The sequence below is a fragment of the Helianthus annuus genome, chromosome 2, assembly GCF_002127325.2.
Source record: "Helianthus annuus cultivar XRQ/B chromosome 2, HanXRQr2.0-SUNRISE, whole genome shotgun sequence".
Lineage (NCBI taxonomy): Eukaryota > Viridiplantae > Streptophyta > Magnoliopsida > Asterales > Asteraceae > Helianthus > Helianthus annuus.
The window spans coordinates 5,902,009-5,921,581 of record NC_035434.2 but is presented as its reverse complement, the minus strand read 5'-3'; positions in this window follow the sequence as shown (position 1 = coordinate 5,921,581).

The following is a 19,573-nucleotide window of genomic DNA, read 5'->3' as shown; positions in this document are numbered from 1 at the left end:
GGTATCAGAGCCATTGGTTATAGAGAACTTGGTTTTAATATGGGAAAACGTTTTTATTAAAACCAGACTATAACCAGAACAGTGCTCTCAACGATCCACAACGACGCTTCGCTCCACGTGCAAGACTCGACATCCTAGGTAATAAGGGTTATGATTATTGCCTGTATGCTAGAACTATGTAGAACTTTGCTCGTATTGCGTTTAGATACACATGACATTATAGCATGAGAATCCCTACGTGCTTACTCTTTTCTGTCATCGCCCTATTCGCGAACCATTCTTACTTATGCTACTTTTGCAATGAAGATCATGTCTGGACGAATCAACATGACTCAAGCCCAGTTAGAGGCTCTCGTTCAAGCTCAAGTTGCTGCGGCACTTGCAGCTGCTCAAGCAAGTAGTGTACCCTGCAGTATAGACTCACACTAGGATCCTTAGATCCTACATTAACTCTCGTATTTAACCTCGTCCTATTCATACAATAGGTCAACCCGCGCAGCAGCCTGTCTGCACATTCAAGAACTTCATGGACTGTCGTCCAAATACTTTCAGCGGCACCGAGGGGGCAGTGGGACTCCTCCATTGGTTTGAGAAGCTAGAGTCAGTATTCAAAATGTGCGAGTGCCCTGAGGCTCGCAAGGTCAAGTATGCCACTGGCACGCTAAAAGGAATAGCGCTAACTTGGTGGAACGCCCAAGTTCAGATCTTAGGGTTGGCAGCTGCTAACGCCACACCCTGGAACGATTTTAAGGAACTTATCAAAAGGGAATATTGCACACGTGAAGATATTCACAAGTTGGAAGACGAGCTGTATAAATTGAAAATGGTTGGGTCAGAGATCGAAGCGTATACTAAACGGTCGAATGAACTGGCCGTGCTGTGCCCAACTATGGTGGACCCTCCAGTGAAGCGCATTGAGATGTATCTCAAGGGATTGGCGCCAGAGATCCAGAGCCATGTTACATCGGCTAATCTTGACAACATCCAGGCTATTCAACGCCTCGCTCATCGCATCACCGACCAGGCAGTTGATCAGAATAGGCTGCCTAAGCGTGTCAACGCTACTGCTACCGTCACTACTTCAGCTACTCCTGCTACTCCTAGTGACAACAAAAGAAAGTGGGATGGGAATTCCAGTAAAGGTTCAGCATCCGTTCAGTCTCAAGCTCAGCAACAGAAGACTGACCACTACCAGAGTCCTAGTCAGCAATCCTCTGGTGGTCATAGACAGAGAAGATATCAGGGATTTCACCCCAAGTGTCACAACTGCAACAGGCACCATAGCAGCCAATGCAACAAGGGTCGTTGCCAAAGGTGTCTCAAGATGGGGCACGAGGCCAAAGACTGTAGGAGCCCACGACCTGCAAATCAAAACCAGCAACCTCAACTACCAGCTCCGCAGAACCAGAACCAGCAACAGCAGCCACAGCGTGGGAACCGGGGATGTTTTCAGTGTGGGACTGAAGGTCACTTCAAGCGTGATTGCCCTCAATTGAACCAGAATCAGAATCGCAACAACAATCAGGGCAACAGGAATAACAACAACGGGGGAAACAACAACAACGGCAACGAAGCTCGTGGTCGTATGTTCGTGCTGGGTCAAGGCGACGCAAGGAACGATCCCAACGTTGTTATGGGTAAGTTTCTCCTCGACAATATTTATGTTACTGTTTTGTTTGGTTCGGGTGCGGATACAAGCTATATGTCTGTGAAAATGAGTCAACTGCTAAAACGTGCACCAACACTTTTACCCACCAAACATGTAGTAGAGTTAGCTAACGGTAAAAGTCTAGAAGCCACGCACGTAGTTCAGGGTTGTAATCTTATCCTAGCTGGTCAAGCTTTCTCTATCGATCTCATTCCCATAGTTTTGGGTAGTTTCGACGTCGTGATTGGGATGGATTGGTTATCCCAACACCAGGCAGAAATCTTATGCAGTGAGAAGATAATTCACATTCCTCGTTCTGGTCAAGAACCTCTCGAAGTTCAAGGCGACAAGAGTGGTGCAGTGGTTGGCATCATCTCCTTCTTGAAGGCTCAGAAATGCTTACGAAAGGGTCACACAGCCATTTTGGCTCTTGTTTCGGATGCATCGACGAAAGAAAAGAGACTGGAGGATATACCGGTTGTACGTGACTTTCCTCAGGTATTTCCTGAAGACTTACCTGGATTACCGCCTCATCGTCAGGTCGAATTTCAGATCGAGCTCGCTCCAGGAGCAGCACCCATAGCTCGCGCACCCTATCATTTAGCTCCATCGGAATTGGAAGAACTGTCAAAACAGCTGCAAGAGCTCTTGGAAAAGGGCTTTATACGTCCAAGCTCTTCGCCTTGGGGAGCTCCAGTACTTTTCGTGAGAAAGAAAGACGGTACGTTCAGAATGTGCATCGACTACCGAGAACTCAACAAGGTGACGGTGAAGAACCGTTATCCTCTTCCGCGCATCGACGACTTATTCGACCAGTTGCAAGGGTCGAGTTACTATTCTAAGATAGATTTGAGGTCGGGGTACCATCAGCTGAGAGTCCGGGATGGGGACGTCTCCAAGACAGCCTTCAGAACTCGTTAGGGTCACTACGAATTTCTCGTCATGCCATTTGGATTAACGAACGCGCCTGCTGTGTTTATGGACCTTATGAACAGGGTGTGCAAACCCTACCTAGACAAGTTCGTGATAGTATTCATCGACGACATTCTGATTTACTCCAAGAGTCAGGAGGAACACGAACAGCATCTCCGCCTTATTTTGGAACTCCTTCGGAAGGAACAGCTGTACGCTAAGTTTTCGAAATGCGACTTCTGGTTGCGTGAAGTCCATTTCTTAGGCCATGTGGTGAACAGGGATGGGATCCATGTTGATCCATCCAAGGTAGACTCGATCAGGAATTGGCCAACACCGCGTACGCCGACAGAAATACGCCAATTCTTAGGTTTGGCGGGTTATTATCGGCGGTTCATCAAAGACTTTTCAAAGATCGCTCAACCGCTCACATTACTGACGCAGAAGGGTATCGTTTACAGATGGGGTAATACGCAGGAAACTGCTTTTCAGTACCTAAAGGATAGGCTTTGCAGCGCACCTATTCTCTCATTGCCAGAGGGCACGGATGATTTTGTGGTATATTTTGACGCGTCAATACAGGGTCTGGGTTGCGTATTGATGCAGCGGGATAAAGTTATTGCCTACACCTCTCGTCAACTAAAGGTTCATAAACGGAACTACACGACGCACGATTTAGAGCTGGGAGCTGTTGTTTTCGCGCTTAAGATATGGCGACACTACCTGTACGGTACCAAGTGCACGATTTACACCGATCACAGGAGTCTCGAGCATATCTTCAAGCAGAAGGAATTGAATATGCGTCAACGACGATGGGTCGAGCTGCTTAACGATTACGAATGCGCTATCAAATACCATCCAGGCAAAGCCAATGTTGTGGCTGACGCTCTTAGTCGAAAGGACACCTTACCGAAGCGCGTGCGAGCGCTACAGCTTACCATTCAGTCTAGTCTTCCCTCACAGATACGAGCTGCTCAGATAGAAGCACTGAAGCCCGAAAACGTCAAGGCTGAAGCCTTACGCGGCTCAAGGCAACGAATGGAACTAAAGGAAGACGGCGCCTACTATGTAACCGAAGCGCGTGCGAGCGCTACAGCTTACCATTCAGTCTAGTCTTCCCTCACAGATACAAGCTGCTCAGATAGAAGCACTGAAGCCCGAAAACGTCAAGGCTGAAGCCTTACGCGGCTCAAGGCAACGAATGGAACTAAAGGAAGACGGCGCCTACTATGTAACGGGGCGTATTTTGGTCCCATTGTATGGCGGTTTACGGGAGCTTGTGATGGACGAAGCACACAAGTCTCGCTACTTGGTACATCCAGGGTCGGATAAAATGTACCACGATATCAAAACAACATACTGGTGGCCAAGTATGAAAGCTCTCATCGCGACCTATGTCGGCAAGTGCTTGACCTGTGCGAGGGTCAAGGTTGAATATCAGAAACCCGCAGGCCTACTGCAACAACCCAGGATACCACAATGGAAATGGGAAGTAATTTCCATGGATTTCGTTACGGGCTTACCTAGATCTCAGCGTGGGAACGATACGATATGGGTGATCGTGGATCGACTCACCAAGTCTGCACACTTCCTGGCTATAAAGGAAACGGATAAGTTCTCCACTCTCGCAGACATCTATCTTAAAGAAGTTGTTTCGAGGCACGGGGTGCCCATCTCCATCATTTCGGATCGCGATGCACGATTCACGTCAGAGCTATGGCAAGCGATGCACAAATCTTTCGGCTCACGATTGGACATGAGCACAGCTTATCACCCTCAGACGGATGGACAGTCTGAGCGAACGATCCAAAATCTTGAAGACATGCTTCGGGCATGTGTTATCGACTTCGGCAACGGCTGGGAAAAGCACCTCCCTTTGGTGGAGTTTTCTTACAATAACAGTTATCACACCAGCATACAAGCCGCTCCATTCGAGGCATTGTACGGGCGTAAATGCCGGTCACCTCTCTGTTGGGCAGAGGTGGGAGATAGTCAGATTACGGGTCCAGAGATTATAGTGGACGCCACAGAAAAGATTGCACAGATACGACAACGCATGGCGGCAGCGCGCGACCGTCAGAAAGCCTACGCGGATAAGCGTAAAAAGCCATTGGAATTTCAGGTCGGGGACCGGGTATTACTTAAAGTCTCACCTTGGAAGGGTGTGGTACGTTTTGGCAAATGAGGTAAACTAAATCCGCGATATGTCGGACCATTTGAGATTATAGAAAGAATAGGCCCAGTAGCCTACAGATTGAACCTACCAGCTGAACTCGGGGCAGTTCATAATGTTTTCCATGTGTCGAACCTAAAGAAGTGCTTATCAGATGAAACCCTCATCATTCCTTTTAAGGAGCTCACTATCGACGAGCGGTTGCAGTTCGTCGAGGAGCCTGTAGAAATCACGGACCGGGATGTGAAGGTCCTCAAACACAAGAGAATCCCTCTTGTTCGAGTTCGTTGGAACTCCCGACGTGGCCCAGAGTACACCTGGGAACGCGAAGACCAGATCACAGAAAAGTACCCCCAGTTATTCGGAACCAATGCAACCACTACTGAGGCTGAAGCTACTACTTCGGAATTTCGGGACGAAATTCCAGATCAATGGGGGGAGGATGTGACACCCCAGGAAAACCAGTGAACGATTGAACTTACCTAGCTTCCTCAGTGAGTGCGTACCAAATTTCGGGACGAAATTTCTTTTTAGTTGGGGATAATGTGACAACTCGTATTTCGAACCCGTCTTTGTAACGTATGTAACGTATGTGAACTTAATTGACGTATGGAATGTTATGACATTACGATATGTGACTATGTGAATTTACGTGAATGTTATGTGGTTATGTGCTATGTATAATAAGTGTTTGTATGTTAATCGAGCCCAACCTGAAACGCACAACGTAGAACCCGATCGCACAAGCCCAAGTGGCCGTATGCTTGTAACCGGGCTCAGTGGACAGCCCAAATGGAGGGTCGGCCCACTCCTCTTATTCGTTCAACCCACACAATAGGAAGGGTTATTCCTCATTGTTACTAAACACAATACACACAAAAGTTGCAAACCCTAAAGCTCATACTCCCTCTCTAGTAGCCGGCGATAATCAGCTTGTATCTCGAAGCCTTCTTTGATTTCGTTTCCCTTCTCAATCGGTTAGTGTATTGCTATTGGTTTCATGATTTCTGTTATGTTTTGTGTGTTACATGATACTGTATTTTCCATGATCCGGTACGATGATTAGGATTGTATGGTGAACAATAATAGTTATATGATAATATGCTATGAACCAGATTGAATGATGATAAATGTAATCGGCTGTGATATGAATTATGTCGATGGATAATCATGTGCTAGTGAATCGGATTATGCATGTAATCGGCTTGTATGTGATTGTTATGTTTTAAGGATTAGATCCGATTGCATATTGATAGGATGTGTTTTGATTATATTAGGGTTCATGAGAAACAGGTATTTGATTTCCTTGTTTGATCGGAAAATCATAAAACAAGAAACTGTTAGTTGTTAATTGATTATGTGCAAGTTTGGAAACCAATGAATTATTGTAACCGATCGGGATGAAATCCGGAACATTTAAAACCAATCACACAAGAGTCCTTGATCGCACAAGGACCCAGAACGCATAAGTTGATGATCGGTGCGCACAAGATGTTACCAGTCGCACAAGGTTCACTGGACCTCATCGGTGGTAATGTTGTTAAGCAGTGGGCCGATCAGCCCAAATAGAATCGAACAAGCCCAAACCGCCAGGTCGCACAAGCTAGCTGGACCGCACAAGATTGTTAGTTGCTTAATTATTTGGGCCGTATGTTAGTTATTGGACTGGACTAGTCCCAATCGCACAACCCGACCCGATCGTACAAGATCAGTCGGATCGCACAAAGTCTTTACATGGGCCGAGTATGTTATGTTTGGACTTCTTAACTGTTGGGCCGTAGACATGGGCTGGGTATTAGAGATGATCGCACAAGATGTTGTTAATGTGTTATTTGGGCCGTATATGTTAACTGATTGTTTGTATGTTGGGCCGGGGATTCGTTGGGCTTAGACATTCATATTGCACGAGATGGTTGGGCTTGCACGAGCTTAATGGCCCAACCATCCGAGTCGCACAAGTTTGAAAGCGTTATGATTTGACTGTTAACATGAGATTCTGTGCTTGCCATGATATATACGTGTTAGTAACGTGTTAACTTATATGATACATAAGTGCACTGTTTGAGTCAAAGCCTGACTTGTGTGGTAACCCTGTTAGGACGTGGTTGACCACCTTTAGTTCAAGAAACCCTCTTTGTGTATCTGCCGAGCAATCCAAGGTGAGTTCACACAGCCAAGGCATGGGATTCCCGGGTTGGGAATTGGGTTGGAATGTTTGATATGGAATGATTACTCGTACTTACGCAATCACTAGACTACAGACCATCGTCCTCAGGATAGTCAGGACACTTACGTAAAACCTACGTAAATTAGTATCTACCATTGTCTCCCGGGTCGGGAGGACACTTACGTAAATCCTACGTAACCTAATACCCAATACTGTCTTCCGGGTCGGAAGGACACTTCGTAAATCCTACGTAAACCCCACGCGTACCACTGTCCTCGGGGAAGGGCACTCACGTAAATCCTATGTGACCTTGTACGTATTCCTGTTCTCGGATTAAGAAGAACACATGGTTGCGAATAGTCTAGTAAGTACCATAGTGGGAAGCCCCCATTATTAAGGATAAATGTGAGAATCCCTCACCAGTAGTACATATTAATATGGGAAGCCCCCACTAGATGAACATACGCATTATTAATACGAACTTACTTTCTGTGAACTCGCTCAACTAGTTGTTGATTATTTGCTGCATGCCTTGCAGGACCTTAGGTACTCATGGAGCTTGCACAAGGAGGAGCAGGTCGTTGTGGGTAGATGGATCGTGATTACTTAATAAACAATTACTAATACTTATGTTGGGTTTTACATTAATGCTTCCGCTACACTTAATTATGTTGGTTTGATAAACACCTTTCGTATTGATGGATAATTATTACTATTTACTACATGTTCAATATGATTGGTGGCTTGATCCTGGTCATGTCACGCCTCCAAGCGGTGGTACTCCGCGGGTGGATATTTGGGGGTGTGACATCTAGCGCGAGTCAGACACAGAAAAGACCAGATAATAACAACAAGCGCAGCATCAGCCAGTCGTCTTCTGTCAATCAAGGCCAAGGGGGTAGCCAAAGTCAGGGTCAGTATGCGGGGAGGAAGCCGCGGTGTAACAAGTGTGGCTATCATCATTTCGGGCCGTGTGGTCGGATGTGTAACAGGTGTGGTAAGGCGGGCCATGAGTCCAGGGATTGTAGGGCCCCACAGCCCAAACACCAGCAGCAACAGAACCAGCAGAACCAGAGACAACAGGGACAACCACCCCAGCAGAACCAGGGTTTCAGGAAGGGGTGCTATCAGTGTGGTGACGAGGGTCACTTTAAGCGGGATTGCCCTCAGCTAAACCAGAACGCTAATGACAACAACCGCCCGAATAATAACAATGCTGGGAACAACACCAACAACAACGGCAACAATGGGGGAAATGGTGCTCGAGGCAGAGTGTTCCAGCTTGGAGCAGGGGATGCCAGGAATGACGGCAACGTTGTAACTGGTATGTTTCCTGTAAACAATCGTATTGCTTCTGTACTATTTGATTCCGGTGCCGATTGGAGTTATGTGTCCCTAGAATTTAGTCAACGACTAGGGATAACCCCAACACCCTTAGAAGTTAAGCAAGTAGTAGAACTTGCAGATGGTAAGACAATAGAAGCTTCGAATGTTCTTTTCGGGTGTAAACTAGATCTCGTGGGTCAGGTATTTGACATCGATCTTCTCCCCGTTACGCTCGGTAGTTTTGACATAGTGGTAGGCATGGATTGGTTGTCTAAGCACCAAGCGGAGATTTTGTGTAAGGAAAAAGTTGTGCGTATTCCTCTCCCCGATGGAGAGTCATTAACAGTTCAAGGACATCGTAGTGGGATGATGGTTGGTATTATCCCGGCCATGCATGCGCAGAAGTATCTACAAAAGGGGTATCCTGCAATGTTAGCGTTAGTTACTAACGCTCAGTCTGAGGAGAGAAAGATCGAAGACCTACCAGTGGTGCGAGACTTCGCTGATGTGTTCCAAAAGGAGCTACCAGGGTTACCTCCTCACCGTCAGGTAGAATTTCAGATTGATCTTGCGCCGAGAGCGGCTCCAATTGCTCGAGCTCCTTATCGGCTAGCACCGGGAGGGTTACAGGAGCTGTCTAATCAGCTACAGGAGTTGTTGGATAGGGGTTTCATTCGACCCAGTTCTTCGCCTTGGGGAGCCCAGTTCTGTTTGTAAAGAAGAAAGACGGGTCATTCCGTATGTGCATCGATTATCGAGAGCTCAACAAGGTAACCATTAAGAACCGCTATCCGTTACCACGAATCGACGACTTGTTTGACCAGTTGCAAGGGTCAAGTTTCTATTCGAAGATCGACTTGAGATCGGGTTATCACCAGGTAAGGGTTAGAGAGGAGGATGTTCCCAAGACGGCTTTTCGAACGCGCTACGGACACTACGAGTTTTTGGTTATGCCGTTTGGGTTGACAAATGCACCAGCGGTCTTCATGGATCTCATGAACCGCGTATGTAAGCCATATCTCGACGAGTTTGTTATAGTGTTTATAGACGACATCTTAGTCTATTCCAAGAACAAGGAAGATCACGAGCGCCACCTACGTCTCATCTTGGAACTTTTGAGAAGGGAACAGCTGTATGCGAAATTTTCTAAGTGCGATTTTTGGATTCGAGAAGTACATTTCCTTGGCCACGTTGTTAATGAAAAAGGGATACATGTGGATCCTGCAAAAGTAGATGCGGTTAAGAATTGGGCGGCGCCAAAGACTCACTCTGAGGTGCGACAATTTCTTGGTCTAGCAGGATATTATCGAAGGTTCATTAAAGATTTCTCGAAGATCGCGCAACCCCTCACCTCGCTGACACAGAAGAACACGGCGTACTCTTGGAGAACGAAGCAGGAAGAGGCCTTCCAGTTGTTAAAACAAAAACTTTGCAGTGCACCGATCTTGTCCTGAAGACTTACCTGGATTACCGCCTCATCGTCAGGTCGAATTTCAGATCGAGCTCGCTCCAGGAGCAGCACCCATAGCTCGCGCACCCTATCGTTTAGCTCCATCGGAATTGGAAGAACTGTCAAAACAGCTGCAAGAGCTCTTGGAAAAGGGCTTTATACGTCCAAGCTCTTCGCCTTGGGGAGCTCCAGTACTTTTCGTGAGAAAGAAAGACGGTACGTTCAGAATGTGCATCGACTACCGAGAACTCAACAAGGTGACGGTGAAGAACCGTTATCCTCTTCCGCGCATCGACGACTTATTCGACCAGTTGCAAGGGTCGAGTTACTATTCTAAGATAGATTTGAGGTCGGGGTACCATCAGCTGAGAGTCCGGGATGGGGACGTCTCCAAGACAGCCTTCAGAACTCGTTAGGGTCACTACGAATTTCTCGTCATGCCATTTGGATTAACGAACGCGCCTGCTGTGTTTATGGACCTTATGAACAGGGTGTGCAAACCCTACCTAGACAAGTTCGTGATAGTATTCATCGACGACATTCTGATTTACTCCAAGAGTCAGGAGGAACACGAACAGCATCTCCGCCTTATTTTGGAACTCCTTCGGAAGGAACAGCTGTACGCTAAGTTTTCGAAATGCGACTTCTGGTTGCGTGAAGTCCATTTCTTAGGCCATGTGGTGAACAGGGATGGGATCCATGTTGATCCATCCAAGGTAGACTCGATCAGGAATTGGCCAACACCGCGTACGCCGACAGAAATACGCCAATTCTTAGGTTTGGCGGGTTATTATCGGCGGTTCATCAAAGACTTTTCAAAGATCGCTCAACCGCTCACATTACTGACGCAGAAGGGTATCGTTTACAGATGGGGTAATACGCAGGAAACTGCTTTTCAGTACCTAAAGGATAGGCTTTGCAGCGCACCTATTCTCTCATTGCCAGAGGGCACGGATGATTTTGTGGTATATTTTGACGCGTCAATACAGGGTCTGGGTTGCGTATTGATGCAGCGGGATAAAGTTATTGCCTACGCCTCTCGTCAACTAAAGGTTCATAAACGGAACTACACGACGCACGATTTAGAGCTGGGAGCTGTTGTTTTCGCGCTTAAGATATGGCGACACTACCTGTACGGTACCAAGTGCACGATTTACACCGATCACAGGAGTCTCGAGCATATCTTCAAGCAGAAGGAATTGAATATGCGTCAACGACGATGGGTCGAGCTGCTTAACGATTACGAATGCGCTATCAAATACCATCCAGGCAAAGCCAATGTTGTGGCTGACGCTCTTAGTCGAAAGGACACCTTACCGAAGCGCGTGCGAGCGCTACAGCTTACCATTCGGTCTAGTCTTCCCTCACAGATACGAGCTGCTCAGATAGAAGCACTGAAGCCCGAAAACGTCAAGGCTGAAGCCTTACGCGGCTCAAGGCAACGAATGGAACTAAAGGAAGACGGCGCCTACTATGTAACCGAAGCGCGTGCGAGCGCTACAGCTTACCATTCAGTCTAGTCTTCCCTCACAGATACAAGCTGCTCAGATAGAAGCACTGAAGCCCGAAAACGTCAAGGCTGAAGCCTTACGCGGCTCAAGGCAACGAATGGAACTAAAGGAAGACGGCGCCTACTATGTAACGGGGCATATTTTGGTCCCATTGTATGGCGGTTTACGGGAGCTTGTGATGGACGAAGCACACAAGTCTCGCTACTCGGTACATCCAGGGTCGGATAAAATGTACCACGATATCAAAACAACATACTGGTGGCCAAGTATGAAAGCTCTCATCGCGACCTATGTCGGCAAGTGCTTGACCTGTGCGAGGGTCAAGGTTGAATATCAGAAACCCGCAGGCCTACTGCAACAACCCAGGATACCACAATGGAAATGGGAAGTAATTTCCATGGATTTCGTTACGGGCTTACCTAGATCTCAGCGTGGGAACGATACGATATGGGTGATCGTGGATCGACTCACCAAGTCTGCACACTTCCTGGCTATAAAGGAAACGGATAAGTTCTCCACTCTCGCAGACATCTATCTTAAAGAAGTTGTTTCGAGGCACGGGGTGCCCATCTCCATCATTTCGGATCGCGATGCACGATTCACGTCAGAGCTATGGCAAGCGATGCACAAATCTTTCGGCTCACGATTGGACATGAGCACAGCTTATCACCCTCAGACGGATGGACAGTCTGAGCGAACGATCCAAAATCTTGAAGACATGCTTCGTGCATGTGTTATCGACTTCGGCAACGGCTGGGAAAAGCACCTCCCTTTGGTGGAGTTTTCTTACAATAACAGTTATCACACCAGCATACAAGCCGCTCCATTCGAGGCATTGTACGGGCGTAAAGGCCGGTCACCTCTCTGTTGGGCAGAGGTGGGAGATAGTCAGATTACGGGTCCAGAGATTGTAGTGGACGCCACAGAAAAGATTGCACAGATACGACAACGCATGGCGGCAGCGCGCGACCGTCAGAAAGCCTACGCGGATAAGCGTAAAAAGCCATTGGAATTTCAGGTCGGGGACCGGGTATTACTTAAAGTCTCACCTTGGAAGGGTGTGGTACGTTTTGGCAAATGAGGTAAACTAAATCCGCGATATGTCGGACCATTTGAGATTATAGAAAGAATAGGCCCAGTAGCCTACAGATTGAACCTACCAGCTGAACTCGGGGCAGTTCATAATGTTTTCCATGTGTCGAACCTAAAGAAGTGCTTATCAGATGAAACCCTCATCATTCCTTTTAAGGAACTCACTATCGACGAGCGGTTGCAGTTCGTCGAGGAGCCTGTAGAAATCACGGACCGGGATGTGAAGGTCCTCAAACACAAGAGAATCCCTCTTGTTCGAGTTCGTTGGAACTCCCGACGTGGCCCAGAGTACACCTGGGAACGCGAAGACCAGATCACAGAAAAGTACCCCCAGTTATTCGGAACCAATGCAACCACTACTGAGGCTGAAGCTACTACTTCGGAATTTCGGGACGAAATTCCAGATCAATGGGGGGAGGATGTGATACCCCAGGAAAACCAGTGAACGATTGAACTTACCTAGCTTCCTCAGTGAGTGCGTACCAAATTTCGGGACGAAATTTCTTTTTAGTTGGGGATAATGTGACAACTCGTATTTCGAACCCGTCTTTGTAACGTATGTAACGTATGTGAACTTAATTGACGTATGGAATGTTATGACATTACGATATGTGACTATGTGAATTTACGTGAATGTTATGTGGTTATGTGCTATGTATAATAAGTGTTTGTATGTTAATCGAGCCCAACCTGAAACGCACAACGTAGAACCCGATCGCACAAGCCCAAGTGGCCGTATGCTTGTAACCGGGCTCAGTGGACAGCCCAAATGGAGGGTCGGCCCACTCCTCTTATTCGTTCAACCCACACAATAGGAAGGGTTATTCCTCATTGTTACTAAACACAATACACACAAAAGTTGCAAACCCTAAAGCTCATACTCCCTCTCTAGTAGCCGGCGATAATCAGCTTGTATCTCGAAGCCTTCTTTGATTTCGTTTCCCTTCTCAATCGGTTAGTGTATTGCTATTGGTTTCATGATTTCTGTTATGTTTTGTGTGTTACATGATACTGTATTTTCCATGATCCGGTACGATGATTAGGATTGTATGGTGAACAATAATAGTTATATGATAATATGCTATGAACCAGATTGAATGATGATAAATGTAATCGGCTGTGATATGAATTATGTCGATGGATAATCATGTGCTAGTGAATCGGATTATGCATGTAATCGGCTTGTATGTGATTGTTATCTTTAAGGATTAGATCCGATTGCATATTGATAGGATGTGTTTTGATTATATTAGGGTTCATGAGAAACAGGTATTTGATTTCCTTGTTTGATCGGAAAATCATAAAACAAGAAACTGTTAGTTGTTAATTGATTATGTGCAAGTTTGGAAACCAATGAATTATTGTAACCGATCGGGATGAAATCCGGAACATTTAAAACCAATCACACAAGAGTCCTTGATCGCACAAGGACCCAGAACGCATAAGTTGATGATCGGTGCGCACAAGATGTTACCAGTCGCACAAGGTTCACTGGACCTCATCGGTGGTAATGTTGTTAAGCAGTGGGCCGATCAGCCCAAATAAAATCGAACAAGCCCAAACCGCCAGGTCGCACAAGCTAGCTGGACCGCACAAGATTGTTAGTTGCTTAATTATTTGGGCCGTATGTTAGTTATTGGACTGGACTAGTCCCAATCGCACAACCCGACCCGATCGTACAAGATCAGTCGGATCGCACAAAGTCTTTACATGGGCCGAGTATGTTATGTTTGGACTTCTTAACTGTTGGGCCGTAGACATGGGCTGGGTATTAGAGATGATCGCACAAGATGTTGTTAATGTGTTATTTGGGCCGTATATGTTAACTGATTGTTTGTATGTTGGGCCGGGGATTCGTTGGGCTTAGACATTCATATTGCACGAGATGGTTGGGCTCGCACGAGCTTAATGGCCCAACCATCCGAGTCGCACAAGTTTGAAAGCGTTATGATTTGACTGTTAACATGAGATTCTGTGCTTGCCATGATATATACGTGTTAGTAACGTGTTAACTTATATGATACATAAGTGCACTGTTTGAGTCAAAGCCTGACTTGTGTGGTAACCCTGTTAGGACGTGGTTGACCACCTTTAGTTCAAGAAACCCTCTTTGTGTATCTGCCGAGCAATCCAAGGTGAGTTCACACAGCCAAGGCATGGGATTCCCGGGTTGGGAATTGGGTTGGAATGTTTGATATGGAATGATTACTCGTACTTACGCAATCACTAGACTACAGACCATCGTCCTCAGGATAGTCAGGACACTTACGTAAAACCTACGTAAATTAGTATCTACCATTGTCTCCCGGGTCGGGAGGACACTTACGTAAATCCTACGTAACCTAATACCCAATACTGTCTTCCGGGTCGGAAGGACACTTACGTAAATCCTACGTAAACCCCACGCGTACCACTGTCCTCGGGGAAGGGCACTCACGTAAATCCTATGTGACCTTGTACGTATTCCTGTTCTCGGATTAAGAAGAACACATGGTTGCGAATAGTCTAGTAAGTACCATAGTGGGAAGCCCCCATTATTAAGGATAAATGTGAGAATCCCTCACCAGTAGTACATATTAATATGGGAAGCCCCCACTAGATGAACATACGCATTATTAATACGAACTTACTTTCTGTGAACTCGCTCAACTAGTTGTTGATTATTTGCTGCATGCCTTGCAGGACCTTAGGTACTCATGGAGCTTGCACAAGGAGGAGCAGGTCGTTGTGGGTAGATGGATCGTGATTACTTAATAAACAATTACTAATACTTATGTTGGGTTTTACATTAATGCTTCCGCTACACTTAATTATGTTGGTTTGATAAACACCTTTCGTATTGATGGATAATTATTACTATTTACTACATGTTCAATATGATTGGTGGCTTGATCCTGGTCATGTCACGCCTCCAAGCGGTGGTACTCCGCGGGTGGATATTTGGGGGTGTGACATCTAGCGCGAGTCAGACACAGAAAAGACCAGATAATAACAACAAGCGCAGCATCAGCCAGTCGTCTTCTGTCAATCAAGGCCAAGGGGGTAGCCAAAGTCAGGGTCAGTATGCGGGGAGGAAGCCGCGGTGTAACAAGTGTGGCTATCATCATTTCGGGCCGTGTGGTCGGATGTGTAACAGGTGTGGTAAGGCGGGCCATGAGTCCAGGGATTGTAGGGCCCCACAGCCCAAACACCAGCAGCAACAGAACCAGCAGAACCAGAGACAACAGGGACAACCACCCCAGCAGAACCAGGGTTTCAGGAAGGGGTGCTATCAGTGTGGTGACGAGGGTCACTTTAAGCGGGATTGCCCTCAGCTAAACCAGAACGCTAATGACAACAACCGCCCGAATAATAACAATGCTGGGAACAACACCAACAACAACGGCAACAATGGGGGAAATGGTGCTCGAGGCAGAGTGTTCCAGCTTGGAGCAGGGGATGCCAGGAATGACGGCAACGTTGTAACTGGTATGTTTCCTGTAAACAATCGTATTGCTTCTGTACTATTTGATTCCGGTGCCGATTGGAGTTATGTGTCCCTAGAATTTAGTCAACGACTAGGGATAACCCCAACACCCTTAGAAGTTAAGCAAGTAGTAGAACTTGCAGATGGTAAGACAATAGAAGCTTCGAATGTTCTTTTCGGGTGTAAACTAGATCTCGTGGGTCAGGTATTTGACATCGATCTTCTCCCCGTTACGCTCGGTAGTTTTGACATAGTGGTAGGCATGGATTGGTTGTCTAAGCACCAAGCGGAGATTTTGTGTAAGGAAAAAGTTGTGCGTATTCCTCTCCCCGATGGAGAGTCATTAACAGTTCAAGGACATCGTAGTGGGATGATGGTTGGTATTATCCCGGCCATGCATGCGTAGAAGTATCTACAAAAGGGGTATCCTGCAATGTTAGCGTTAGTTACTAACGCTCAGTCTGAGGAGAGAAAGATCGAAGACCTACCAGTGGTGCGAGACTTCGCTGATGTGTTCCAAAAGGAGCTACCAGGGTTACCTCCTCACCGTCAGGTAGAATTTCAGATTGATCTTGCGCCGAGAGCGGCTCCAATTGCTCGAGCTCCTTATCGGCTAGCACCGGGAGGGTTACAGGAGCTGTCTAATCAGCTACAGGAGTTGTTGGATAGGGGTTTCATTCGACCCAGTTCTTCGCCTTGGGGAGCCCAGTTCTGTTTGTAAAGAAGAAAGACGGGTCATTCCGTATGTGCATCGATTATCGAGAGCTCAACAAGGTAACCATTAAGAACCGCTATCCGTTACCACGAATCGACGACTTGTTTGACCAGTTGCAAGGGTCAAGTTTCTATTCGAAGATCGACTTGAGATCGGGTTATCACCAGGTAAGGGTTAGAGAGGAGGATGTTCCCAAGACGGCTTTTCGAACGCGCTACGGACACTACGAGTTTTTGGTTATGCCGTTTGGGTTGACAAATGCACCAGCGGTCTTCATGGATCTCATGAACCGCGTATGTAAGCCATATCTCGACGAGTTTGTTATAGTGTTTATAGACGACATCTTAGTCTATTCCAAGAACAAGGAAGATCACGAGCGCCACCTACGTCTCATCTTGGAACTTTTGAGAAGGGAACAGCTGTATGCGAAATTTTCTAAGTGCGATTTTTGGATTCGAGAAGTACATTTCCTTGGCCACGTTGTTAATGAAAAAGGGATACATGTGGATCCTGCAAAAGTAGATGCGGTTAAGAATTGGGCGGCGCCAAAGACTCCCTCTGAGGTGCGACAATTTCTTGGTCTAGCAGGATATTATCGAAGGTTCATTAAAGATTTCTCGAAGATCGCGCAACCCCTCACCTCGCTGACACAGAAGAACACGGCGTACTCTTGGAGAACGAAGCAGGAAGAGGCCTTCCAGTTGTTAAAACAAAAACTTTGCAGTGCACCGATCTTGTCGTTACCAGAGGGTACCGAAGATTTTGTGGTTTATTGTGATGCTTCGATTCAGGGTCTCGGTTGCGTGTTGATGCAACGCGAGAAGGTGATAGCTTATGCTTCTCGTCAGTTGAAAGTGCACGAGAAAAACTACACGACACACGACTTGGAGTTAGGAGCGGTGATATTTGCGTTGAAGATCTGGAGGCACTATCTGTACGGTACCAAATGCACCATCTACACCGACCATAGGAGTGTTCAGCATATCTTCGACCAGAAAGAATTGAATATGCGGCAACGACGATGGGTTGAACTGTTAAACGATTATGAATGTGCCATCAAGTATCATCCGGGCAAGGCGAACGTCGTAGCTGACGCCCTCAGCAGAAAGGATAATGCACCTAGGCGTGTGCGAGAATTGCAACTCACGATCCAGTCCAATCTTCCTTCCCAGATACGAGACGCTCAGTTAGAAGCGTTGAAGCCAGAGAACGTCCGAGCTGAAGCTTTACGCGGCTCAAGGCAACGATTAGAACGAAAGGGAGACGGTGCTTACTACGTAGCCGGACGCATCTGGGTCCCACTCTATGGCAACTTGCGAGAACTTGTAATGGAGGAGGCACATAAGTCACGTTACTCCGTACATCCTGGATCAGATAAGATGTACCACGACTTGAAAACTACATACTGGTGGCCTAGCATGAAAGCCCACATAGCAACCTACGTCAGCAAATCTTTGACTTGTGCTAAAGTCAAAGAGGAACATCAAAAGCCCTCAGGTCTACTGCAGCAACCAGAGATACCCACATGGAAGTGGGAACAGATCGCCATGGATTTCGTGACAGGGTTACCTCGAACTCAGGCTAGGAACGATACCATTTGGGTGATTGTCGACCGTCTCACGAAATCAGCGCATTTTCTGGCAATCAAAGAAACAGACAAGTTTTCGCAACTGGCAGCGATCTACCTTAAGGAAGTAGTTTCTAGACACGGGGTACCAACTTCTATCATCTCAGATCGAGATCCACGTTTCACTTCTGATCTTTGGCAATCAATGCATAAGTCGTTCGGTTCACGACTCGACATGAGTACCGCTTATCACCCGCAGACTGATGGTCAAAGCGAGCGCACCATCCAGACACTTGAAGATATGCTTCGGGCATGCGTACTCGATTTTGGGAAAGGGTGGGAGAAACACTTGCCGTTGATAGAATTCTCCTACAACAACAGCTACCACACTAGTATAAAGGCAGCTCCGTTCGAAGCACTGTATGGACGGAAATGTCGTTCACCCCTCTGTTGGCTTGAGGTGGGTGATAGTCAGATCACAGGTCCTGAGCTTGTGCTTGAAACATCGGAAAACATTGTGCAGATTCGAAACCGTATGGCAGCAACTCGCGATCGCTAGAAAAGCTACGCTGACAAGCGTAGTAAACCATTGGAATTCGAAGTTGATGGCCGCGTCATGTTAAAGGTCTCACCCTAGAAGGGTGTGGTGCGTTTTGGGAAACGTGGCAAACTCAACCCTCGTTATGTAGGACCATTTAAAATTCAGGAACGAATTGGAAAGGTGGCCTACAGGTTGGAATTACCTGCTGAGTTGGGTAATGTCCATGATGTGTTTCACGTATCGCAGCTAAAGAAGTGTTTGGTTGATGAAACACTAGTTGTACCATTTCAAGAGCTGAAGATAGACGACAATTTGCAGTTTGTCGAGGAACCAATTGAGATTATGGATCGGGAAGTTAAAGTTCGTAAACACAGCCGTATACCGATTGTGAGAGTTCGTTGGAACTCGAGACGTGGCCCAGAGTTCACGTGGGAACGCGAGGATCAGATGGAACTTAAGTATCCACATTTGTTCCTCAAAGACAAGTCAAAACCTAGCAGACCTAATGTTGATGCAACTAGTGAATTTCGGGACGAAATTCCCATTTAAGTGGGGGAGGATGTGACACCCCAGGAAAACCAGTGAATGATATAACTTACCTAGCTTTCTCATTGAGTGCATACCAAATTTCGGGACGAAATTTCTTTTTAGTTGGGGATACTGTGACAACTCGTAATTCGAACCTACTTTGTGTAACGATACGTACTTATGTGAACTATTATGATAATGAATGTTAGGTTGTTATATGCTATGTGACTGTATATTTGTTACACAAACCGAATCGCACAACCATCCCCGATCACACAAGCCATTTGGGCCGTATACTTCGTAACCGAAACCCATAAGGGCGGCCCATTGAGGGGTTCGGCCCACTCACTTTATGCGCATAACACATGAGGTGTTGTAACCACCTCACACTTCACCAAAACTCACACAAGTCACGAACCCTAGCTTTCTTTCATTCTCTCTTGAAGCCGACGGAAAGCATTCCCCTTTCGTTTTTGA